We start from the raw sequence: 20,802 nt of genomic DNA, 5'->3' as shown, positions 1-20,802 counted from the left end.
CTGTATGGGTCCTCTCATCCATAACCAGCTGTGATTAGCAAGTTGTATATTTCCCACAATAAGCACATCTATAGAGCTTTCCACCACTTATATCCTTGAAGAAGTCAAAAAATCTGTGATCCTTTTTTAGTGGTTTTTTATTAAAGGGTTTTTTTTCCTCCCAAAGCACAACTTGCGTCACTGTCTGCCTTAAGGGGCTCTCCAAGTGACTTTTTCCTACCCAATGATTTCCAGATATTTCCTTCTGTTACTGCATAAAAAATAATCTCCCTTGACTTTTCAAGTAATGTATCCTTGAGTTCCATATGCTCTACTTATTCTAGGCTTGAAGAGTTTTCTCTCTTTTGCCTATCAGCTGCTGGAGAAGGAGAATGGTGTGGCTTTCTGAAGGAAATGGAAAATATTTTGAGTTCTGGGTCGATTTTCTTTCAATGTTGCTTGTTATTCTCAGTTGTCCAGAGTGCTCTTATTGCCATCCGCTTTGCCTATAAGATTTAAAGAAAACTGTAACTTTAATTTTTTATAAAATTGTTGTAGAAAATATGAAAAAAGAAAAAAAAACTATACATTACAATAAAAAGCAAACATGCCGCAATGTTAGAATAACCTCTTACATTAATCATGATTCATTTGAGACATGGAAGACTACGAAGATCCAAGTTCAAATACAGGTAGCCATCAACTTATGGTCAACTTATGACCACAACTGAGCCCAGTTTAAATTTAAAGTTGAACTTTAATTGTGCATAAAATGATTACAGAAGACGTGAAAGCAAAATCTATACAGTACAACAAAAAAGCAAGCATGCCACAATGCTAGGATAACCTCTTACATTAATTATGATTCATTTGACACGTGCAAGATGTAAGGCCCTGCCTCAGCTGAATCTCTCAAGAAAGCAGAACTCTTGAAATTGGCATCATTTCAAAAGGAACCTTTTTTGAGAGCTAGTGAAAGCAAGAGAAGACAGTCGGGAACTTGGCACTGTAAAGGGTTCAAAGAGTTCTAAGATGGCGGTGCCTGGATCGGTTGCAGCTGCATTGGCTCTCCAAGGTGAAAAGTTTGGGTAGGCATATTAAGGGAGATAGGCTACACGATGAGGAAGGTTTTAATGTGTTTGAGCAATGTAGTCGTAGTAAGGTAACATATGACTGACGACGTTTGCTGGCATGGCAAGTTTCTTGCTGTTTCGGAGCTGTTGGTGAGACCGTTAAAAGTTGTTGGCGCTGACTGAAATTGTTCTGCCAGCAGCAAGATCTGACTGCTGGCCCAGCAACGGATTCTATTGCAGATCAGGGCTGTTTCCAAAGGAGGCAGAGGAGGAGAGGTCCTGGGGCTTATGGAGCGAAGGAACTGGATGAGGCTGTTGGCCGGCCCAGAGGAAGAGAGAGAGGCTTTTGGAGGAGTTGGTGGCAGCAGCAGCATGTTCCAGGGGCAAAAAGAAGCAAGGCCTCTTTAAGAAAAAGCTGGAAGAGACAGGATCAGAAAAAGGAATGGAGGCGAGGTTGTCGTGCAGGAATACAAGCTAATTTGAGAGCTAATCCACATGGAGCTCCAATTCCATCTGTCCTGTTTGCCATCATTCGCTCTCTAAAATGGATGATCTGAAACTTGAGCTGGCCACGTACAAGGAGTGTATATCGGAGGTGGTGACCCTTTGAGAGCTGAATGCAATGAAATATCATTTTGATGTATGCCGATTGGTGTACATTCAAAGTTGCAATAAAGTTGTTATTGTTTTTGTTGTTATTATTAAATATGCCTGGAAGTGATGGGGATAGATTATACAATTGTAGATATATACATAAAGAAATATAAATACACACACCAATAAACTGTATGTCATGGTTCTGACAGACAGAGATGAATAAACCAGAACTCAGAGGCTTGCAAATTCCTCAACAAACACGTTCATTACTTACAAAGTATCGGCACGATCAAAAGTGAAACCAAGTCTGGATACACACATAACAATTCCCCAATACAAAGTTAAAAAATCCCATCCATAAAATTATGCAAGCAACTACGTTCCCCAATACATCTTTTCTGCAGGCTTTTTACGCAATGCCCAGCCTGCAGTTTCGGAAACAGCCAATGACCTTGGTTCCCACAGGAGAAAGGATTGTTTTGACTAAGGAAACACCTGGGCAACCCTCCTCCCTCCATTCTATGTGGCAAACTAGAATGAGAAGGAAATTGGCTGTAGCCATGCTCATTTGTAGAGTTGACAGTTGGCCCCTCTCAAAAAGAAAGAGCTTACTGTAGGGGAAACAAATAGCAGGTTAAGTATTTCTTCAAGGCTTGTGAAGATATTTATCATAGAACTCTTTTATTAATCTGTCTCCTTTCACATTGGTACACTTTATCCATGTAGCTTCTGAGTCTAAAAAAAACTATCATTCCCAAGTTGCAGTGGTTTTCTCCAAGGAACCACTACATCTTTGTTACGCCTTGAAGATTGGTGATCCAGTTCTGACAAAAGTATTTTGGCTAAAGAATTGCTTGGCTCCTCGTTGAAAGGGACCATTCCAGATTTTGTTGACCAACAACAATGCTGTAACGTGTCAAGATCTGGCTTCTGGATACATGGATCACATTGCAAGAAAGTTCCAGTCCCCAAGATTATCGTTGTCAGCAAACAACCCGTTAATTTACCACCAAAAAATTCGGAAGGAATACTATTAGAAAAAGTTGAAAAGATCACGCACCTCGGTTCTAATTTACATGAAAGCTGGGACATGACCACTGAAGTAAAGACATAGAGAAAGCCTGAACAGCATTCTTAAAAAAGAAAAAGGTCTTCTGCAGTCACGACATAAGCCTAAGACTGAAAATGCCTGCTCTATGGACTGTAGTTGTGTTGTTGTTTATTGGCATTTATCTCAATTTATATAAAGCTCTGTACTCTTTTATCATGAGTCTTAAGCCTACAGAGGTTGCATTTGTTTCCCAATAAAATACTTTCCTTATATGCCCTTATGGAACGACTGTAGACCCTGCACCCCAGAGTCCCTCTAATCTCATCTTCTTGCTTATGATTTGTGTTGTCCTTATGGAGAAGAAGTGGGGACTGTGGAAAACGAAAATATTGGCTATTATTCCTCTATGCAAGGTTTAGGGCTAGGTGAACTAAATCAGGCCTCATGGAAAAAGTATTGAACCAAAGTCTGTGCTATGCTTAATTTTGCAGTTTGCAACAGTACTTTATTCAGTACGATTGTGCTAAGCTTGCTTGTTTCAAATATATTTAGAACTAAGGACTGGAACTGTAAGAAATAGGGAACTGAAAGTAGCGGATGGATGCGGGTTCCAATATACATGAGTTATGTGGAAAGTTATGTTCAACAAAGGGTCAGCAGAAAGTCAGCAGACACTTTTAAGATTGCTGACCATCTGTTGGTCTTAGGACAGGAAAGGGTATAAAAGATCGGGACTGGGGCTGATTGATTTGTCATTGGCTTATAGCTGTTCTTACTGGAACTGCTATGTCACTGGACCTCATTGCAATGGGTTTTTAACATAAGAAATGTTTGTCTGTTCCAAATTATTGCTGAAATAATATTGTCTGAAATGGTATATAGGGTTTCCTGCCTGAGCAGGGGATTGGGCTAGATGACCTCCAAAGTCACTTCCAACAGTATTATTATTATTATTATTATTATTATTATTATTATTATTATTATTATTATTATTATTATTATTATTATTATTATTATTATTATTATTATTATTATTATCCTCTGAATCTAAAAGTAAGAAGTATTGCTTTGTGTTGCTGTCTGTTTTTTTCATTGGGTTTTTCCAGGCCAGTCCTTAATGGAACTACATCTATATGAAGTGCTGTAAGCAGTGGGGAACCCCAAGGTTTTATCTTAGGCCCACTATTCTTCAATATTTTCATAAACAATTTAGATGAGGGAATAGAACGGGAACTTATCAAATTTGGAGATGACACTAAGATGGCAGAAATAGCCAACACCCAGAAGACAAGCTCAAGATACAGTAGAATCTTGATATATTTGAACTCTGGAACCCTATCTAAAAAATTGAAATTCAATGGAGAAAAAAATTAGGTTTTCCTCTTAGCCAAGAAAAAGCAAATGTCAATGTACAGAATAGGTGGAACATGGCACAATAGCCAGTAACTGCGAGAGGGATCTTTGTTACATATTTTATGTTATACATTATGAATATATAACAAATAAAAATTATGAATATGTAATGCAACCATAGTTAGCCTTTTCATGAGCTCACATTGGGGAAACTCATGTTGCTGGAATGTATGTACTACTTCCTTAAGATTCTGAGTGCATGTATGAATGATCTATTGTGTGTGATATCAGGTAGAACATTAGGGGCCATAAGGAGTGGGATGAGTTGCATTTTTTATGGACTCTTGGACCAAAGCATGAGGATGTAAAATTCCTGACATGGCTGGGGCAAGATTATCATACACATGGATTCTGAGTAAACAAGTTGGGTATAAAGAGAAGACTGGGATGAACCAGACCCCCAAATTTTGAGACAACTTTGTTGGAGCACTTGATGCCTGAATCTGCTTTCCAGCCCATTCTTAATATAACCTGATCACCTGTGTTGAGAGTATACGTGAGTATTGTGTGAATGAGTAGCCTAGTTGGGCAGCAATACTTACAGCAACTTGAGTAGCCTGGTTGGGAACAGATCTTTGAATAGCTTTATTGGGCATAGTAACCTGAATAGCCTTGTTGGAAATAACTTACTGTAGTAAGATAACTTTAAAATTAGACAAGTACGTGTATAAATATAAAGGGACTAATTAAGCATGCATGCTTTGCATTTTGTCCAAATAACACAAGACTAAAAGAACAATTAACCAATGGAACGGTTTACTTTCCGAAGTTGTGGGTGCTCCATCAGTGGTGGCTTTTAAAGAGACGGGACAGCCATGTGTCTGAAATGGTATAGGGTCTCCTGCTTGATCAGGAGTTGGAATAGAAGACCTTTAAGGTTCCTTCCAACTCTGTTACAAGCCTCCAGTGATGGAGCACCCACAACCTCTGGAGGGAAGCCATTCCCAAAGAATCAACTTTCGCTTGAAGGAGACTTTTAAAATCTTCCCACCAGCAGAAAATTGCAGCCTCTAGTTTTACAGCGTGCAGCACCTATGGATGGGAGGAAAGGATTTGCAGCAGCAACAGCTGACATGCTTCAGCCGAGTTGCTTCTCCGCTTTCACGCAGTGGAGGAAACCAAACAGCCCCGCTCGCTCCGGCCTCTCCTCCGACCTGCCCTCCACTCACCTCCCAGCTGCTGCTTCAATCCTTGGAAGAGCACAAAAGCCGCTCTGCACACCACATTCCTCCCATCAGTGATCCGGAAAAGGAAGTTCCTTTACCCTTCTCCTCTTCTCATCCTTTCTAGAAATGCACTACTCTATGGTTTTAACTCCTTTAAAATCAACCAGAGGCTGCCCGCTGAATTACAGCGTCTGCTTTCTAGACACAGATTTTCCCTATTCGATCAGAATAGAGCTGGAAGGGACCTTGGAGGTCCTCTAGTCCAACCCCCTGCTCAAGCAGGAGGCCCTATAGCTTTTCAGATAGGTGGTTGTCCAGTCTCTTCTTAACAACCTATTTTGAGAAAACCTATTTGACCACCATCTCCCGCTAGGGAGCAGAAAAAAAGCCCCAAGCTTGTCTCATCTCCACCGAAGGTGTTTGCAAGATGCTTTCACTGATTACATGCTATCAAATAAGTCTTCGGCTTTAAGCAACCGACCTTTGCAAATAAGCCAAGCGAAATAATAAAATGTGATGCGACTCAGCTTGTCATCAGCTATATGCTGAACCCTAAAAGTTCATGAAGTTTTTTTTACAGAATAACGTAACAATAAGCTTTCTTAAGGGTGACCCTCAGTGGAGAGCAAAACCTGTCTACCTCCCAAAACTTTATGTCTGATTTTATCACATGGCAGCACCACACACACACACACACACACACACACACACAATCATAACCTTAATATTTGGTAAACAGCATGTTGTCTGGGTTTATATTTACAAACAGCAATTATTCTATAATTCTGTAATCCACATAGTAGCTTTCCTTGATTTTCTCTTCTTCCAATAATATTCTCATTTATCAACCTTGTTGTTGTTGTTAGCTGCAAAGTCGTGTCCGACCCATCGCGACCCTATGGACAATGTTCCTCCAGGCCTTCCTGTCCTCTACCATCTTCTGGAGTCCATTTAAGCTCACACCTACTGCTTCAGTGACTCCATCCAGCCACCTCATTCTCTGTCGTCCCCTTCTTCTATTGCCCTCAATCTTACCCAGCATTAGGCTCTTCTCCAGTGAGTCCTTCCTTCTCATTAGGTGGCCAAAGTATTTGAGTTTTAGCTTCAGGATCTGGCCTTCTAAAGAGCAGTCAGGGTTGATCTCCTCTAGGACTGACCGGTTTGATTGCCTTGCAGTCCAAGGGACTCGCAGGAGTCTACTCCAGCACCAGAGTTCAAAGGTTTCAATTCTTTGGTGGTCAGCCTTTTTTATGGTCCAACTTTCACTGCCATACATTGCAATTATCAACCTTAAATTAGCACATTTCTTAGTATTTTATAGATAACAATTGAATATAAACATTTTTTAGTATTTCTACAAGTAACAACTACATCAATGTGAAGCTTTTCTAATTAATCATCTTAATCACCTTGTCATAGATCCTGTTTTTAAAGTTCTTATTTAAATTTATTTTCCCCACAATGTTCAAAAAGATTTTTACCTGTTAAGATTTTCTTAAGAGTTAATTACACCTAAGTATTTAAGTCTTTTCCCTCATACAAGCCATCCCAACAATTTTACATTTCTCATATCTTAAAACAAAAAGAAAAAGAAAAAAAGGTGTGGGAAGAATCCAGAGAAAGAAATATTTTGGGAAATATTAAAAAGGCAGAATATATTTCCCTAAAGGATTTTAGAGGCAGAAACTAACCACTACCACCCCACCCTCAAATCTCTCTGTCTCAAACAGAAACCAGGTCTCCAGAAATGCAAATGTGATAATCTTGTCAGAAAGATTGGAGCCAGTAAGCTTGGATTAGAAAGACAAAGATCCCTAAAATCAACAATCCATCACACCAAAAAAATCCAAGTCATCAACCCCAGCCCCAAGGAAGCAGAATATGACCTTTGGGACATAATAGGATTAACCCACCACTATCAGAATACCAGAAAGGCACACTCAGACTCAGGTCAGAGTTCATTACATAGGAACAACTCCAAACAAAAGCCCAAGAAGGTATAAAAACCCACTCCCTACTACATGTGGTCAGGTTTCTCTCCTGTATGTGTCCTCTGGTGTCTCATAAGATGGGAAGTTTTACCGAACCTTTTCCCACACTCTGAACAGTCATATGTTTCTGTCCTTTGTGAGACCTCTTGTGTGTCATGAGTCTGGAATTCTGACTGAAACTTTCCCCACAATCTGGACACTGATACGGTTTCTCTCCTGTGTGAGTCCTCTGGTGTATCACCAGGGTGGAATTACGAGTGAAATTTTTCCCACACACAGAACATTCATGTGTTTTCTCAAGAGTATGAGTCTTCTGGTGTGCCACCAGGCTCGAATTCTTACTGAAACTTTTCCTACATTCTGGACAATCATATTGTTTTTCTCCTGTGTGAGTCCTCTGATGTGTCACTAGGCTAGAATTCTTACTGAATCTTTTCCCACATTCTGTACAATCATACGGTTTTTCTCCTGTGTGAGTCTTCTGATGTACCACCAGGTTGCAATTCATACTGAAACGTTTGCCACACTTTGGACATTCATATGGTTTCTCTCCTGTGTGAGTCCTTTTGTGTGTCATGAGGCTGGAATTCTGACTGAAACTTTTCCCACAATCTGGACACTCATACGGTTTCTCTCCAGTGTGAGTCCTCTGGTGTATCACCAGGCTGGAATTCTTACGGAAACATTTCCCACATTCTGGACATTCATATGGTTTATCTCCTGTGTGAATCCACTGGTGTGTTACCAGACTGGAATAATGACTTAAACTTTTACCACACTCAGGACATTCATACAGTTTGTCCCGGGAATGAGTCCTCTGGTGTGCCATAAGGCTGGAATTCTTAGTGAAACTTTTCCCACACTCTGGACACTCATATTTTTTCTCTCTCGTGCGAGTCCTCTGGTGTGTCACAAGGCCTGAATTCTTACTAAAATGTTTCCCAAAATCAGGAATATCATACAGTTTCTCCCTCTTGTGAATCTTCTCGTGAACCACCAGGATGGAATTCTGACTGAAACTTTTCCCACAATCTGGACACTCATATGGTTTCTTGCCTGTGTGACTTCTCTGATGTATTACCAGGCTGGAACTGTGACGGAAACGTTTCCTACAATTAGGACATTCAAAGGGTTTTTCTCCTGTGTGAATTCTTTGGTGTATCACCAGGCTGAAATTGTGACTGAAACTTTTCCCGCACTCAAGACATTTAAAGGGTTTCTCCCCAGTGTGAGTGCTCTGGTGTATCACCAGGTGGGAATTCCGTCTGAAACTTTTCCCACACTCAGGACACTCATATGGTTTCTCTCCTGTGTGAGTCCTTTGATGTGTCACTAGGATAGAATTCTTACTGAATTTTTTCCCACACTCTAGACAATCATACAGTTTCTTTTCTGTGTGTGTGTTCTGATGTGCCACCCCATTGGAATTCATCCTGAAAGTTTTCCCACAATCTGGACATTCATACAGTTTATGTCCTGTATGAGTCCTCTGGCGTATCACCAGGCAGGGATTCTTACTGAAACATTTCCCACATTCTGGACATTCATACGGGTTTTCTCCTGTCTGAGTCCTCTGCTGTGCAACCAGGATGGAATTGTTAGTGAAACGTTTCCCAAAATCAGGACTACGATACGGTTTCTACCTATAGTGAGTTTCTGGTGTATCACCAGGTGGGAATGTTGACTGAATCTTTTCCCACAATCAGGACATTCAAAGTGTTTCTCCCTTGTATGAGTCTTCAGGTTTGACATGAGGTGGGAATTTCTAATGAAACTTTTCCCTCAAACTGGACACTCACAGTTTCTCCCTGGTGTGAGTCCAAAATGTCCTCTTAATTTTCTCTCCTTTGTCTCTCACCCGCTGGGGAAGGAGAAGAATTGTGTGGCTTTCTGAAGGAAATGGAAAATATTTTGATTTCTGGTTGGATTTCCTTTCCTTTCCAATGTTGCTTGTTATTCTCAGTTGTCCAGAGTGCTCTTATTGCCATCCTCTTTGTCTATAAGATTCAAATAAAAGTGTAACTTTAATCATTTATAAAATGGTTGCAGAAGATGTAGAAGAAGAAAAAAGTATATATTACAATAAATAAGCAAACATGGCACATTGCTAGAATAACCTCTTACATTAATTATGTTTGATTTGACACATGGAAGACTACCTCAAATCCAAGTTCAGATATTCATTCAGTCATGAAATTCTCTTTTTCAGTTGTGTCATTCAAATTCTTAGCACTGCAAAGAGTTATCATGGAATATATCTGGACGTGCTGGGGATAGATTATACACTTGTAAATATATGCACACCGAGATAAATATAAATATACACATCTACAAATGTATATATGTGGAACATCCATGTGTTTCCATCCTGAAAAATGTCCCAAAATGGTTACCGTCAAACCTCCTGAGCTAATTTTAGAGATATGGGGGCTTTAACTGATGAAATGATGCCTAACGCCTCTGCAAGATTTCAAGCACCAGTTTTGCCCATGGAAGTCCTCAGCTCCAAGTAAAAGGAGAAAATATTTTCCACAACCCACAACCCATTTGCATAACAAATCGGTGACATCCTAATTCAAGTAGTCCTCACTTACTGACTGCAATTGTGACTGGCATCTGTGTCACTAAGCAGCCCAATAATTAAGCATGTCACATGACACTGCCAACTTACATCTGTTCCTCAGCACTTGTAATGCAAATTGGTGTGGGTTGTCAAAGGCAATTTCACATGACTTTGAGAAATCAGCTGGGAAGGTCATAAATGGGGATATTGAGTGTGGGATGCTGCGTCCATTCCAAATGTGAATTGCAATTGCTGCAACTCACTTTTCCTGCACCTTCATGACCATAGGAACTGCTGACGTGTGGTCACTGAACAAGTTATAGGATGACCACAAATTTGTGGACCACACGTACATCTGCTTTTACACTGCCATTGTAACTTTGAAAGCTCAGGGGAAAAAATGGTAAGCGAAGACTGCCTATAGTATACAACTGAACATCCCAAAGGTCCTAAAATAGCTATTTTTTAAAAAAAGAAGTGTTGGGTTAAACACATTTGAACCTATTCATACATGGATGGGGCTCCTATAGGGAATGCCGTGCTTGTTGGCTTTGCAGAAAGGGAAAGCTATGAAAGCGAAGGTGGAGAGAGTTAGAGAAATTCTGTGCCTTAAATAGACATAAAATTTGGAGAAAAAACTGAAAATTGGAAAGGGAAGATTGTAATGGAGTAACTAGAGCAGGGGTAGGCAACCTTGGCTCTTTTATGACTCATGGACTTCAACTCCCAGAATTCCTGAGCCAGCTTGAAGTTGAAGTCCATGAGTCATAAAAGAGCCGAGGTTGCCTACCCCTGAACTAGAGGAAGCAGGACTGGCTTGATAGAATCTAAACAAAAACTCTCCATGTGGCATTTTATTCCAACAACTCAAGTTTCTTTGGAGCTCAATCAACCTGCCTCTTGTGCACAGCACAAAATGCTCTGCAGGCAGTTATTAGAGCTCCCAGGCCTGTCCCTTGACGTGAAATTCTTTCACCTTTCTACATACAGTGCATTCAGAAAGTATTCAGACCTCCTTCACTTTTGTCAGTTTTGTTGTGCTGCAGCCTGATTCTACACCTGTTGAAATTCATTTTTTTCTCATTAATCTCCACTCAATACCCCATAATCACAAAGCGAAAACAGAACAACGCTTGAAATTTAGCTGTGATGTCTCCCATTTCTCTTGATTGTTGCTGACAGGTTTCTACACCTTGATTGGAGTCGACCTGTGGTAAATTAAATTGACTGGACATGATTTGGAAAGTTATACACCTCTCTATAGAACAGGCATGTCAAACTGCCGGCCTGTGGGCCGGATGCATCACAACGAAACCACGCCCTCCCCATTGCCGGCAATGGGGAAAAAGTCGTGATACGTCGCGCGACATCACAAGCTTGACATACCTGCTATAGAAGATCTAACAGTTGATAATGCATACTGTAGATGTAGGAGAGCAAAAGCCATGAGGTCAAAGGGACAGCCCGCACAGCTCAGAGACAGGATTACTGTAAGACAGAGATCTGGGGAAGGCTACAATAAAATTTCTTCTGCACTGAAGATTCCTAAGAGTACAATGGCCTCCATAATTCTCCATAATTCTCAAATGGAAGAAGTTTGGCACAACCAGGACTCTTCCAAGAGCTGATTGGCCTGTCAAACTGAGCAACCGGGATAATAGGGCCTTAGTAAGAATGGCAGAAAATCCCCCAATCCGGATGTGCAAAGCTTGTTGTGTGGTACTCCAAATACTCAAGGCTTAAATTGTTGCCAAACGTATTCTAAACATATGTTTTCACTTTGTCATTATGAAGTACTGAGTGTAGATTAATGAGAAAAAAAATAATTTCAAAATTTGTAGAATCAGGCTGCAGTATAACAAGATTAACAAAAACCGAAGGGGGTCTGAATACATTCTGAATGCACTGTATATCACAGAACTCCCTGGATCTCTTTGGAAAGCTGTTTGTAAAAAAAAACAGGGCAGAACTTCTTTTTCAGTGTAGATTATACAGCCCATTTAAAGGGCTGCAATTAAAATTGAAAACCTCCGCAGACAGGGCTGTTCCTTTACACGGGCAGAGAGAAACAGGGACGCAGCAGTCACCAGAGAGGGAATCTGGGCACGTAAGAGAGGCAGATTCAGGGGCTCCATCTCAAAGGAAGCCCACCTGGACAGGGCAGCCCATTGGCCAAGCCCACCTGGACGCCTCTCGGCTCTCCCGTCACCCACCTTTCAGATACCTCCTAGCACGGTTCCCGCCCTCGGAGGGGAGCTCCCTTCAGCCACGCTCCCTCCCAGCCCAGAGCTCCCCCCGTCCTCTTCCTCCTCCTCTTCCCTCCAGCCACTGGCAGGCTGATCCTCCCCAGCAGCGACAGGGGAACGTGGGAACGGGGATGCCCAACCTTCCGGGAAACACCAGGAGCCGCCGGGCTGCGCCAAGAGGTGGGGCTGCGGGGCAGGAGGGGGGCTCGGGGGAAGGACCTGGAGGGGATCGGAGAGCCGTTCGCGGAAGCCGCAACCCAGGAGGAGGAGAAGCGAAGGCGCAGCGCTTCCCACGGAGCAGAAAAACCCGCGAGGAAAGGCGGAGACTCGGAAGGGGAGGGGGCGCAACTGGGGGAAAACCCACCTGGCTCTCCCTCCCTCCCTCCCTCCCCCGAGGAATCCCCCCTCCCCTTCCCCCCCGGGGATTCCCCACTCCTGATTGCCCTCCCCCTCTCGGAGCCTCCTCGCCCACCTGGCGCCCCTCCCCGCGAGGGGAACCTCCGCAGCTCTGCCGTAAGAGACGTCTGGAAACCAGGAAGGGGGGCGCGGGAGGGGCCGAAAACTGACTCCCAGACCCCTTTCCCCTCCTTTCCTGCGTCCTCTCTAGGCGCCAGAGAAAAGCTCTCTGCGTTTAACCCCTTCGCGGAAGCTGCTGCGGGGAGCGGGCGACTGGGGCGCCGCCGAGCAAAGCCAAACTCCTCCAGCCTGGGCCCCCCGCAAAAGACCGTCACCCCCAGGGGAAAGTCAGAGGATCAAAAACAAGGATCGGTGTTTAAAAAAAGACAGTTACCTGTGCTAATCGGCACCTCTAAATGCAAATTAGGAATTCATCGCTATGGAAGATGGGCGAGAAAGTCCAGCAGATGCCGTTGGACTACCCACCATCCTTCAGCCCGGCATTAGACGCTGCGATTTGCTGAATACAGTAGCTAAAACCTTATGCAGTATTGTCAACAAGGGCGTGGGTTCCATCTTTTCTGAATAACAAATTGCATTAAAATGCACAACTGACTCTTAACGTGCAAAAGGGCTAGTCACGTTTCACTCTTACGGTTTCCGTCCCCCCCAAATATATGGAGAAGCCCTTGTTCTGAGTAGGATCCGTTTCCTGCCTTCCGTCTCTTTTAAGGGTCTTCATCTCTAAAATAAAGCTGTAGCCAAAATCACAACTTGATTCCCCCTTAACATGTTCTCCAAGGATAAAATAAAATGAATCACAGGAGCCATCGGATGCCACAAAAAAGCTTTAATCACAATGCCAGCCTAACTCAGGGAATTTCATGCAACCCATCTTTCCAAACTGCTATCAGCATTTGCAGTAATTGATTTCGAATGGAGAGGGATCTGATTGGCAGCAACTTATTTAACTGGTGCTGAGGGAGGTTTCAAGCTGTTACTTGTTGGCAACTAGTAGGCACTGAAGTTCCCTACTAGTTATTGTTTGTAGTCTCACAAAGACAATTTTTAGGAGAACCACCCTGCCCTCAGGATTTCTGTTGACAGCTTGCTGGTCATTTTGGAACTCTACAGTTGCAAAACATGACTTTAATTCCCTTCCCATTCCCAGTCAGGCACTTTCCAGAAGGAATGGTATGATAAATTAAAACCTCTCTGTACTTTTCAGCATTCATGATCCCATCAATATTGCCAACACCACGGGCAGAAATGCAGCCCCAAACCAGGACAGACACTCCATTATGTCTCTCTGATAAAAATACATTAGTTTAAAAATAAAATAGTTCTTTAAAACCATTCCTTTCCTATGTTTCCTGGAGGAGAAAGGGGAAGAATGTATTGCCTCCTATGCAAACTATTGTTTATTGCTCTTTGATATGTATAACCTTTCTACTATTGTTTATTGTTCTTTGATCTGTATAACCTTTTCTCACCATTGTATCCGCTGAGAGATAGATACTGATGTTAATTCTTAGGAAGTACTTAGCAAAACAAATGTAAATCAAAAGGTTTTTTTTAATGTACTCTGATTAGGCGATCAGGACAAGAATGTAACCTTTGAAGTCTTTCAAATGGACTGAAACAGAGGGGAATGGGAAGGCGTCAGGATAGGGATGTATATAATGCTATGGATCTGAACATTTGAGTGTGGTCTCTGTTTTTAGATGCTTCCTGTTGAAGTATCTCTGAGATTCACCGCATTTTGCAAACTGCTTTTTCTATTTTCTGCAGAATAAACTCTTTTCTTACCAATCCAATTTTGTTAGTGTTTTAAACGTATTTCTAACATCTCTGAAGACTGCAGACACTCATTTGTCCATCTCTCTCCAGCTCTTCTCGTGTATTGTCGACCATTGGATCCAAAAATTTCAAAGTTCGATTCATCATTGGATAACACTCTTTTCCACTGATCCTCACTCCAATTTTTGTGAGCTTCAGCATATCTTAACCTTTTCACCCAGTTCCCCTTCTGCAAGTGTGGTCTCTTGGCTGCTACCCATCCACAAAGGCCATTCCTGATTCAGACTGTAGAAAGGTCAAGTGGCCTCCTGATGAAGTAGGTGGATGCTGAGCCAGGTCCTTGATGGATTTCCTTCAATCTCTCAAAGGAACTCCTCATCAGAATTTGAAAGTTTCCTTGGCCTTCCAATCCTCCTTTTTTGTCCTTGACCTCTCCTGATTCCTCAGATATTCTTAGGCAGTGTTTTTTTTGTAAAAGAAAAAGGTGCCGGAACTCACACATGTCATACAACCTGCCTTGCCTACCCTACAAGGTTCCATCCAAAAAAGGTGCCGGAACTCCGTTCTGAGTGTTCTATGAGAAAAAAAGCCCTGTCCTTAGGACAGTTTGAATTATCTATGCAGATTCTCAATCATCCAGATCGTGGTTGTCCAAGGTGTTTTTCAAAAGGCAGCTGGATTTTCTTAATTTTTTTCCTTGAAGAAGTTTCACTTCTCATCTAAGAAGCTTCTTGAGTTTTGAAGAAGCTGTAGAATTTTCTTGGATGAGAAGCCTCCTGTCTGGAGATGGCCGTCACATAGGCAACATTTGTGCCTAGAAACCACAGGTTTCTGTGGTTAAGCTTTTAGGGAGTTAAAACCATGGAGTACTTTATTGCTAGAAAGAATGGGAGGAGATGGGAAGGGCAGAGGAACTTCCTCTTGGGGATCACTCATGAGAGGAGGAAGGTATGCAGAGAGGCTTTTGTGCAATTTCAAGGATGGAAGCAGCAGCTGGGGGGTGAGTGGAGGGCAGGTCGGAGGAGAAGCCGGGAGCCAGCGGGCTGTTTGGTTTCCTCCACGGTGTCCAAGCAGAGAAGCAACTAGGCTGAAGCAGGTCAGCTGCTGCCGCTGCATGTTCCTTCTTTTCCCAGTCCGCTGGTGCCGCACACTGTTAAACTGGTGGTGCAATTTTTCTGCTGGTGGGAAGATTTAAAAAGGCTTCTTCAAGTGAAGGTTGATTCTTTGGGAATGTTTTCCCTCCAGAGGTTGTGGGTGCTCCATCACTGGAGGTTTGTAACAGAGTGTGGGAAGTCAGCTCCCCAGAGAAGGAAATATTAAAAGGGTAGGAAAATATATTTCCTAAAAGGATCTTAAAAAGGCAGAAAAGCATGCCCAGTTTTTCTTAATAGCCCCAAGTCTCCCTCCCCCAAGCGGAAACCAACTCTATAGAAATGCAGATGTAAACCATTCAGGAAGGTTGAAGCTAAGAAGACTTCAGACTTCTAAAATCTACATACCCCTGCCCCAGGGAGGTGGGCTGGGACAGACAACCAGCAACAATCCTAGAGTGGCACACCTAGGCTCAGGACAGAATACGTGACAAAGGAAATACAAAGCTTGAAACAGGAAATAACTCCAGACAATAGAATCCAGGGGGTATAAAAACCCACTACCCACGTGTGCTCAGTCCTTCTTTTCCTGTTGGATCCATCTTTCTGTCTGCCTTTCCTCTGCAATAAACTGCAACCTTCATCCCAAAGCAGTTGCCATGTTTATTCCCTGCTTGGAGGAACTATGATGGAGACTTTTCTTCCTACAAGAGTAACAGTGCTGGAAGGAACCTTGGAGGTCTTCTAGTCCAACAGCCCCCTTCTCAAGCAGGGGACCCTATATTATTTCAGACAAATGATTGTCCAGTCTCTTCTTAAAAGCCGGGAGAGATGGAGCATCCACAATTTCTGAAGGCAAGCCGTTCCACTGGTTAATTGTCCTCACTATTCGGACGTTTCTTCTTAATTCCAGGTTGCTTCTCTCCTTGATTAATTTCCATCCATTTCTTCTTGTCTTGCTTTCTGGTCCTTTGGAAAATAAGTTGACCCCTTCTTCTTGACCCCTCAAGTATTGGAACACTGCTTTCATGTCATCCCTAGTCCTTCTTTTCATTAAAGTAGACATATCCAATTCCTCCAACCCTTCTTTACTGTATATGTTGTAGCGTCCAGCCCCTAATCATCCTTGCTGCTCTTCTTTGTACGCTTTATAGAGTCTGAACACCTTTTTTATATTGTGCTGGTCAAAACTGGATGCAGTATTCCAATTGTGGTCTTACCAAGGCATTATAAATTGGTACTTCATGTGATCTTAATTCTGTCCCTCTATTTAGGCAGCCCAGGATTGCATTGGCTTTTTTGGCCACTGCATCACACTCTTGGCTCATATTTAAGTGATTGTCCATTAGGACTTCAAGATCCGTCTCTCAGTTACTGCTACTGAGTCAGATTCCACATATTCTGTACCTTGACATTTGGTTTTTATTGGCATTCAACTTCATTTTTTTAGAGAGGGCCCAGTGTTCAAATATATTGAGATTCTTCTGTATCTTGAGCTTGTCTTCTGGGGTGTTGGCTATTCCTGCCAGCTTAATGTCATCTTCAAATTTGATGAGTTCCCCTTCTATTCTGTCATCTAAATTGTTATGAAGATATTGAAGAGTAGTAAGCCTAACATAGAGCCTTGGGGTATCCCACTGCTTACTCCCCTCCATACAGACTTAGTTCCATTAAGGACCACACACTGAGTGTGGTTTGTCAGCCAGTCACTAAACATTTGATGGTGATGCTATCTATTCACATTTTTTTATGAAGAAGTAGATTGTGGTCTACTTTACAAATGCCTTACTGAAATCCCAGTATACCTTGTCCACAATATTTTGCTGGTCCACTCATTTAATCATTGTATCAAAGAAGAAATAAGATATGTTTGGCATGATCTTTTTTGACAAACTCATGTTGCCTTCTGGTTATAGGTTTGCTTGCAGATCTTTTGCTTGATTATCTTTTCCAGGATCTTCTCAGGCATTGATATTTAATAGTAATAATAATAATAATAATAATAACAACAACAACAACAACAACAACAACAGGAAGAAGAGGAAGAAGAAGAAGAAGAAGTTGGAAGGGACCTTGGAGGTCATCTATTCCAACCCCTGCTCAGGCAGGAAATTCTATACCAGGGGTAGGCAATATTGGCTCTTTTATGACTCATAGTCTTCCAACTCCCAGAGTCATAAAAGAGCCAAGGTTGCCTACCCCTGCCCTATACCCTTTCAGACAAATGGCTGTCTAGTCTCTTCTTAAAAGCTTCCAGTGTTGGAGCATTCACACTTTCTGGAGGCAGGTTGTTCCACTGGTTAATTGTTCTAACTGTCAGGAAATTTCTCCTTAGTTTTATGTTGCTTCTCTCTTTGGTTAGTTTCCATCCATTGCTTCTTGTCTTGCCTTCAGGTGCTTTGGAGAATAGCTTGACTCCCTCTTTGTGGCAACCCCTGAGATATTGGAATACTGCTATCATGTCACACCTCATCCTTCTCTTCATTAAACTAGACATACCCAATTAAAGCAGCCGTTTCTTATATGTTTTAGCCTCCAGTCCCCTAATCATCTTTGTTGCTCTTCTCTGTACTCTTTCTAGAGTCTCAACATCTTTTTTACATTGTGGTGACCAAAACTGGATGCAGTATTCCAAATGTGACCTTACTAAGGCATTGTAAAGTGTTATGTATCTTGATTCTATCCCTCTGTTAATGCAGCCTAGCATTGAGTTGGCTTTTTTGGCAGCTGCAGCACACTGGTGGCTCATATTTAAGTGACTGTTCACTAGGACTCTCACAGTTACTACTATTGAGCAAGGTACCATCTATGCTATACCTGTGTGTATATTTGTTATTACTCTCTATGCATATATCTACAATTGTATAATTTATCTTCAGCACTTCCAGATATATTTCCCATACATAATAAAACACTTCGCAGTGCTAAGGATTTTTTTTTCAAAAATATTTTATTAATTCATCAAAATATAAAATATAGAAGTCAAAAATGAAAATAATGGTAAAATAAGGGAAGAAAAGGAGAAGAGAGAAAAGTGTAGGATAAAGGGGAAAATAAACAGTATTGACTACCAACTCCTTTTGGTACAGTCGAATAAGGTAGTAAGATAAAACCTCAACTATTTACCTTTATATGATTATATAAACTAACCACTTCTATAACAACAAATATATCTAATCAACAAAACCCAAAATCAAAATTTCATTTTTTTTAATCTCAAGAACAAGCAGTTTCCATGTAGAAACAAAATTAATCATGTTCTATAATCAAGGCAGTAAATTTAGTATCTCTGCTAACTCCATCAGGTTTTGCAGCCATTTGTCCATTGTGGGAATGAAAATATCCTTCCATTTTTGTGCATAAAATATTCTTGCTTCCAACATATATAACATCAAAGCTCCCAATTTTTTTCCTTATCCATTAAGGTTGAAAGAAAAGTCTCTAGCTTTATCTTCATATTCATTTTCTTATCTTATGTATTAAGATTTGTATCGAATATTTCTTTTTTTGTCATATGTCCACCATAAATTATAAAAAGCTCTTCTTTGTATTTCCAAACTTCATTGCTCTTATATCATTCCCTAATCATATACCAAAAATAGTTGTGCCATCAACATCTTAATTAATGGCCTTCTAGTTCAAGTAATCCCTTAACCTCAACCATTCTTTTTCCCAGACAAAAAAAGCATCAAAGTACAATTTCTAATCTGGTAAAACCCAAACCTTCTCTTTCCTTAGCGACTTGCAATAATTTATATTTAATTCTTTGTTTTTTTCCTTTGCAACATAAACTTAAAGATTTCCATCTGCCGTTGTTTAAATGGAGTATCAATTACAAATTTTGTAATTGTGTAATACAGACAAATCATATTTTTAAAACATTTATCTTAATTACTGAGATTCTATCCAATAATTGAAGGGCTGAGAATTTGTTATTGACTCAAGTCAACAAGTTTATTTCATAATTGAATGGATATTTGAACTTGGATCTTGGTTATCCTCAATGTGTCAAATGAATCATAATGAATGTAAGAGGCTGTTTTAGAATTGTGGCATGTTTGCTTTTTATTTGTATATTTTTTCCACATCTTCTGCAACCATTCTATAAATAATAAAACTTTTCTTTGACTCTTACAGACAAAGATGATGCCAACAAGAGCATTCCAAACAATTGAGAATAACAAGCAACATTAAAAAGGAAAGCAAATCAAGCCAGAAATCAAATTATTTTCCATTTCCTTCAGAAAACGACACAATTCTTCTCCTTCCCTAGCAGGTGAGAAACTAGAGAGAAAATCAAGAAGAGATTTCAAGTTGGAAAAAGTAGAGTATGCAGAACTCAAAGATACATTACATGAAAAGGTCAAAGTCAACCAATTCAGAAAAAGAGGGAAATATCTGGAAGTCAGTGGGGAGGAAAAAAAGAAATTGGGAAGCCACAGCAGGTAGAGAGTAATGCAGGCGTTGCCCTAGGAGCAAGAAAACAGTAGCTTCAACCAAAGCAACACTAAACAAGGGGTCACACGTAATTTTAATCTCAAGAATATTAGTACTGGAAAAGCTACACCAAAGAGCATATTGTGGTGAAAAGTGCAATTTGAAATCACAAATGATTATGCACAAAATGATCCACATTGGAGAAAAGCCATACAAATACTCTGCATCAAAAGCCTTGGCCAGAACGGCTCACTTGTGATTCATGGAAGGACCCACAAAGGAATGGAGCCTCACAAGTGCTCCCAATGCAGTAAATTACTTGTGACCACGACCACGTGGTGATACGTTGCAGGACTCACACCAATGAGAAACCTTTTCAGTGCTCTGATTGTGGAAAAAGTTTCAGTCAGAACTCCAGCCTGGTGATAAACCAGAGGATGCGCACAGAAAAGAAATCATACAAGTGTCCTGATTGTGGGAAAAGTTTCATTGCAAATTCCCATCTTGTGAGACACCAGAGGACTCACACAGGAGAGAAACCCTTTGAATGTCCTGATTGTGGGAAAAGTTTCAGTCAGAAGTCTAGCCTGGTGATTCACCAGAGGACTCACACAGGAGAGAAACCATTTGAATGTCCTGATTGTGGGAAAGGCTTCAGTGGGAATTCAGACTTGGTGAAACACCAGAGAACTCACACAGGAGAGAAACCTTTTGAATGTCCTGATTGTGGGAAAAGTTTCTATCAGAATTCTAGCCTGGTGATACACCAGAGGACTCACATAGGAGAGAAACCATTTGAATGTTCTGATTGTGGGAAAGGCTTCAGTGGGAATTCAGACTTGGTAAAACACCAGAGAACTCACACAGGAGAGAAACCATATGAGTGCCCAGATTGTGGGAAACGTTTCAGTCAGAATTCCAACCTGGTGATACACCAGAAGACTCACATAGGAGAGAAACCGTATGAGTGCCCAGATTGTGGGAAAACTTTCAGTCAAT

General features: G+C 41.3%; 2 long non-coding RNA genes across 2 annotated transcripts; one reads left to right on the top strand and one right to left on the bottom strand.

The window, feature by feature from the left end:
• Nucleotides 1–17: 17 nt before the first annotated feature.
• On the bottom strand, nucleotides 18–12,600 carry LOC308663646. Its single transcript, XR_014025459.1, has 4 exons — nucleotides 12,552–12,600; nucleotides 9,430–9,537; nucleotides 9,070–9,267; nucleotides 18–485 (listed from the first exon to the last, which is right to left on the bottom strand). It is a non-coding gene; the product is annotated as an uncharacterized lncRNA (long non-coding RNA).
• Nucleotides 12,601–15,215: 2,615 nt separating this feature from the next.
• LOC308664101 lies at nucleotides 15,216–19,590 on the top strand. The gene is made up of 2 exons (XR_014025605.1): nucleotides 15,216–15,275; nucleotides 19,504–19,590. It is a non-coding gene; the product is annotated as an uncharacterized lncRNA (long non-coding RNA).
• Nucleotides 19,591–20,802: the final 1,212 nt, after the last annotated feature.

This window comes from Vipera berus, assembly GCF_964194415.1.
Source record: "Vipera berus genome assembly, chromosome: 2".
In the NCBI taxonomy this organism is placed as follows: Eukaryota; Metazoa; Chordata; class Lepidosauria; order Squamata; family Viperidae; genus Vipera; species Vipera berus.
This window is presented reverse-complemented; position numbering and strand designations above follow the sequence as displayed.